The 6,426-nt window shown below is 43.1% G+C and overlaps 1 long non-coding RNA gene across 1 annotated transcript; it reads right to left on the reverse strand.

Annotated features, from left to right (window-relative positions):
- Window positions 1-782: 782 nt before the first annotated feature.
- LOC138953891 (uncharacterized) lies at window positions 783-5,721 on the reverse strand. Its single transcript, XR_011451636.1, has 3 exons — window positions 5,381-5,721; window positions 2,648-2,802; window positions 783-1,131 (listed from the first exon to the last, which is right to left on the reverse strand). It is a non-coding gene; the product is annotated as an uncharacterized lncRNA (long non-coding RNA).
- Between the last annotated feature and the right edge of the window lie 705 nt (window positions 5,722-6,426).

Below are 6,426 nucleotides of genomic sequence, written 5' to 3' on the forward strand. Positions count from 1 at the left end.
CCCCCCCCCCACATAAAACATACAGACATGTACACTCATTAATTATTTGAACGTCAACAAAGGTTCCGTGTCACGCCTTATGCTGTTATCGTGCAATAACACCATGAACCACGCACGTACAAACACATACACAGACAGACCACCTGACAGTCTTACGTACACACACACACACACACACACACACACACACACACACACACACACACACACACACACACACACACACACATAGTCTACCCCCCCCCACCCCCCCCACCCCCCACACAAGCCCCACCCACTCCCCATCTACCCCCACTGCGTACAGACGCACTTTTGAATCTCAATTACTGATAGTCGGTCATGCAAATCAAGTCAGCATCCTGTCCTATTTTGTTCAACTCGATGGGGGCAATCAGTTTAACATACATTGTATATCTCCTACAAACACCTAATCGCATTTGATGCACGTGTGATAACCACTGTGGGTCCGAATTATCATAAAGGACACGATCTAGAAATACGATCAGTGGAACTTACCAACGTGTAGCACGACCGAATCCAATTTCATAGGATGGTTGTTTGTCTGTTGTGTTAGTTGGTCGGTTTGTTTGCCTGTTTGTTTGTTTGTTTGTTTGCCCTTTCCAACTATTAGGCACACACATACACATACACACACACACACACACACACACACACGCGCACACACACACACACACACACACACACACACACACGCGCACACACACACACACACACACACGCAAACATAAACACACAAACAAATTAAAAGACAAGCCTTAATGTAACTTGCTCAATATTTATTTAAGGGCGTTGTATGTGAGAACCTCTGCACACGGTCATGTAGTTAGAAAGCATACAGAAAAGAAGGAGGGTGGGAGGGTCGGGGGTGGAGGGGGGGTGAGAGAACTAACATCTATACATGGTACAGCGAAACCTTTCAAGGTGACTGTTCAGAAGATTAAAAAAAACCAAGAAAAGATACACACACAAAATGTCAGAGAGAAACGAAGTAAGGAAAAACAGGGAAAGATTTAAAATCGAAAACGGCTATTTTGCGGTCAGAATACGTTTTGAATTGAAGCGTCTCAGCGGGCAGAGTTTTCTCCCCTCCTTCAGCACGCGTTCCCAGACCTGGGGGAAAAACACAACATTGTTTTAACTATGCCGGTCTTTGAAGGCATGGTTCAGTCGACGGCATGACTCAATAAACGTCCCTTCTACATAGTTAAGGTATTATGTATATCGTATATCATATATATTATTATATATATTATATCATATATTATTATCAGTAACCATACTCAATGACACGTTTGCATATATTAGACTATCAAGGAAAAGACAAGACGGGATCCCAGTATAGTGTATCAGTGCACTATTCTTCACAAACGAATGACGTATACACGGACAGCATACAGACAGACACACAGACAGGCAACTTCAGCAGGCAGGCGGGAAGATAGAGAGGGATTTATCACTGCTCGGACTCGTCAAGATATTTTGCAGTAAACGTGTACACGCAGAAGAATGCCGAAGAAAGCAGGCGCCTATCAGTAAGTCCCTCTGACAACCTTACAGTTGAACTGACAACCTACCAGTAAACCAACCCACGAGACAACCATTCAACCCAACAGAGCTACGACAACCTTACAGTTGAACCGACAACATACCAGTAAACCAACCCACGAGACAACCATTCAACCCAACAGAGCTACGACAACCTTACAGTTGAACCGACAACCTACCAGTAAAGCAACCCACGAGACAACCATTCAACCCAACAGAGCTACGACAACCTTACAGTTGAACCGACAACCTACCAGTAAAGCAACCCACGAGACAACCATTCAACCCAACAGAGCTACGACAACCTTACAGTTGAACCGACAACCTACCAGTAAACCAACCCACGAGACAACCATTCAACCCAACAGAGCTACGACAACCTTACAGTTGAACCGACAACCTACCAGTAAAGCAACCCACGAGACAACCATTCAACCCAACAGAGCTACGACAACCTTACAGTTGAACCGACAACCTACCAGTAAACCAACCCACGAGACAACCATTCAACCCAACAGAGCTACGACAACCTTACAGTTGAACCGACAACCTACCAGTAAACCAACCCACGAGACAACCATTCAACCCAACAGAGCTACGACAAACTTGGAGTTGAAATAACAACCTACCAGTAAAGCAACCCACGAGACAACCATTCAACCCAACAGAGCTACGGTATTACAGCGTCACCCTCTCCTTAAGATCGCAAAAGAATCTGAGATAAGTAGGTCTTAAAAACATGGAGGTAAAATGTACGTTTGAAACACAAAACCTGGCAAACTAGGGTTTAAGGCCGTCTTTCATTGAGCCCGAAGTTGACTTGCGAAGACTGCGCGAAGTCCTGTTACTAAAACACTCAGTGCTAAAGCGACGTGCAGCAAGCACCCCGAAGTATACTTCACGTAGGCCTACTCGACTTCGCCAAATTAATGGTAGGCTTTAGAGAGAAAAAAGAGGGGCAGGAGGGAGAGAGAGAGAGAGAGAGAGGGGTGGGGGGGGGGGGGGTGCGGGTGGATGGGGGATGTGCCTGAAAACGTGAGATCTTAAACAAAGAATGGGGGTCCACTCTACTCCAACTCACATGTGATGTAGTCTAATCATCATCGTCGCCCCAGCCCCTGCCCCAGCCCCATCCTCTGCCCCACGACCAGTTCGTCTGTTGGTATTGACAGTAGCACCATCCGTTGCTGATGTAGGATTTGTTGTACCCTCGCGCTCTGCACTGTGTTTGGCAATCTGAAATCAGTCAATTTTTTTCTGTTTAATGGTCTCTGTGTATGTGGAACACCTCCACCCCCTCTTCCCCCCTGCTTCATACCTACGTGTTTTGATAGGAAGCTCAGCAGCACCACCTGTTGTTGCCGGTGTAACGCGTTCAGTTTCCCCCCGACATTCAGCTTTCTGATTCGGCCTGGTTGATCTTGTATAAACTTTCACACTGAAAAGCCCCCCCCCCCCTCCCTTCCATAGTACTGATAATAGAGCTTACGTACTTTACATTCATGGAGTCAAATTCGTTCAACCAACATTTTCTTAAATTTAAAACTGAGAAATATGCTTCATCTGGCTAAAATGCTTTTCCTTCTCATTCAAGGGACATAACCACTTGGTGCACGTTTTCTAAGAAATCGAATTTTGGGGTGACATCTATTAAATTTCACCATCAATTTCCTTCACTTGCAAGAAACTGGCTAGCTCTGTTTCCTTAAATAAGTTTACTTCTTTAATTTGACCAGGAAACAATATTTGAGTTTCGTGTACAGTATAATTATATGGAATCAGAAAGCTGAATGCCGGTGTAACACGAGAAAATTACTCCCACGAGATTTTTACTCCGGAGTAAACATTTCGTATGAAAAAGTTACTCCCTTTACGAAAAAAGCACTCCCCCATTGCACGAGAAAATTACTTCCCAAGACAGGTGAGTTCCGAGTAAACATTTCGTTCAAAAATGTTACTCCCCTGACGAATAAATAACGAGTAAATTACTTCACCCCAACACGAGCAATTTAACTTCCCATGCCAGGTGTACGAAATTTTTACTCCCTTGTCCCCTGTTAGTCTTGGTGGTGGAAGGGGTGGAAGGAGGGTAGCGCGACATTCGTGTGCGCGAGATCACTTATTGGCATTATCCCTTCGCCCGCATCCCATTTTTGCGTACGAGATTTTTACTGGAAGTAAAAAAAAATGGGGAGTAAAAATTTCGTGGAGGGAGTAATTTTTTCGTGCCTTGGGGAGTTCTTTTCTCGTACGAAAAGTGTACTCGGAGTAAGAATTTCGTACGAAATATTTACTCCGGAGTAAATTTTTCGTGGAGTAAAAATTTCGTGTTACACCCCGGGGAAAAGCTGAACGCGTTACACCGGCTCGCACTTTGCACTGTATCTAGCACGCGGCTCATGATATCAATCATTTTTTTCTCTCTGCAGTTTATGTCTATTAGCCCAGTGATGGCGCTAGTATTTTTTCAAACCGGTACGCAAACTTTTATGATGTAAACAGTCCAGAAAAAAACGGTAGGCTGGTCATTGGAACCAGTTTAGAGTCCAACTCAGTACTGGTTTTATTGTTCTACCAGCAAAAAACCCCACCCGGTAGTTCTAAAAAAAACCAACCGGTAGGTCAAACCGGCAGCCAATTTTGTTCCGGTAATTTATCGTTTCAACCGGTAAAATACCGATAATTACCGGTTAACGCCAATACTGTAAATTAGCTGGTGCACCGCACAAAGCTGTGTCCCCGTAGCTCAACATTTTGTGACAGTAAGGAAAAAGTTGGTTGATGGACTGGTATTGCCATACCTGAGCAATCAAGGCTTTGACTTTTGTTCTGATTTGTCTGTATCAACTATCACTTCCCCCTGGCTCCAACTCGTCAGTTCGCGCTGCATCTTGTGTACGAAAGTCAGTTAAATTCCTCTTGATGAAACATGGATATAAGCATCGGTTATAACAATTTAAAAAAGAACGCCAATCACGAGCGAGTGAGATAAAACACTAATGACAAGATAGAACGAAAAAAACAAAACAAAAAAAACCCACATAGTAAATGTAATAACACGAACATAATTACATTCTCTGTAATTGTTGGTTTTTACCCGACCACTGGACCAAACAAAACATAATCATCAATCGAACAATATTACTCGAAGGTGTCTTTGTTTACTTCAGTTGGTGTGACTGTGACTATCGGAGTTTTTGAAGCCCCGATGTCTCGTGCGGTCATTGTTAAACTGAGAATAGGGATTTCCTTCTGTAAGTAGTTCCCACTATTGACGGACTGTGTGATGATATCTTCTGCTATGGTCTGTTGAGACAGTGATATCCAAATCGAGACAGGAGGTCGAGATTTTGGACTGTCGAAACAGACCAATAGCAGAAGATATCATCACACAGTCAGTCAATGTTAGATATATTGCTAATTCTCTGGAAATGTTGTATTTACTGTAAAGAAATTACAAAAGTATTTGTCTCAGTTTTGGCTGTTCCATATCCCGCCCTCTGATTATTATTTCTTTTTGTTCACTCTTTTCTTGTACTTTTCGGTATTTCAAAATGTCTTTTCTTTCAAAAAGTCTTTAGTCACTTGCTCAACTAAATTCTGGGATCATCACATTTTCATATAATATTTGTTTGTGTTTAAATTTAGGTGTTTTTGTTTTTGAAGTGGGGAAGCAATAAAGAGGTCGTCGATATCAAAACTGATATCGACGGAAATGTCGTCGATATCACTTTTGCACTGAGCTCAGTTTTGCCCAATTGACCAATGGAAATCCACGTAACATATGAAATGGCAATATAGAAACTATACTTACACTGGAGTGCGTATGCGGCAGAATAGACCGAATTGCCGGAGTTGTCATCCTGGAGACAGTTAACCTCAGCGCCGCAGGCCGAAGTCGCCGTAGCCGCTGGACCTGAAGTAGCAACTGGGAGTGAAGTGACCGCACCTGACCAAGCCTCTGGTAGCGTCACCGCTATCACAGCTGCCAACAGAACCACACTCAGAACCTTCATTTTGTCTTCTGGAATCTTCTAGACCAGTTCAAAAGCTTTCAAAAATAACCACGGCTTCGGCTGTGTCAAGAAACTGTCGCAGTGCCCTCTGAGCTTTGCTGGACTCCGATCAGTTCCAAGATCCTGTTTCGATTGTGATAGACTCTCAAGGTTCTTATATACAGTTTCCGATCACTGAAAAACTTCAAAAAGAACTGTTTCGTTTAGAAATCTACATTGAACCGTGGAGCAGTAAAAGTCGAAACAATAGAACAAAAATGACAGCTTGTGACAAGCACCGTTGCGAAAGTCGGAGATTGAACTTTACGTTTTCGCCATGGTGTACAAAAATGTAAAAATTATGCTCGCTTTGGTTCAAAAGGTAGTGCAGAAAGTGTAAAACGATAAAAGATCAGGAATAATAGAATATGTCAGACAGCTCGCACCGTGAAACCCAGTGTTACTCAAGGCACAAACAATAAAGGAAGGGTCATTCTGAAGCAAATAACGCAATGATCTACATCTGTAGCCGTAGACATCCATGATCTTACAGCCCAAGCCGTCTGCACTCAATGTCCGTAGTCTTGACGATCGTAAACCTTTCTGTCATATGTGCCTCCATTCAACATGTTCACGGTATCCTTTTACATTTTTAAAGTTAAAAAATGAGGGCGTGACAGTGCCGCCTCAACTTTCACGAAAAGCCGGATATGACGTCATCAAAGACATTTATCAAAAAAATGAAAAAAACGTATGGGGATATCATACCCAGGAACTTTCATGTCAAATTTCATAAAGATCGGTCCAGTAGTTTAGTCTGAATCGCTCTACACGCACGCACACATACACACACACACACACACAC

Source organism: Littorina saxatilis, linkage group LG17, assembly GCF_037325665.1.
Source record: "Littorina saxatilis isolate snail1 linkage group LG17, US_GU_Lsax_2.0, whole genome shotgun sequence".
NCBI classification, from domain to species: domain Eukaryota; kingdom Metazoa; phylum Mollusca; class Gastropoda; order Littorinimorpha; family Littorinidae; genus Littorina; species Littorina saxatilis.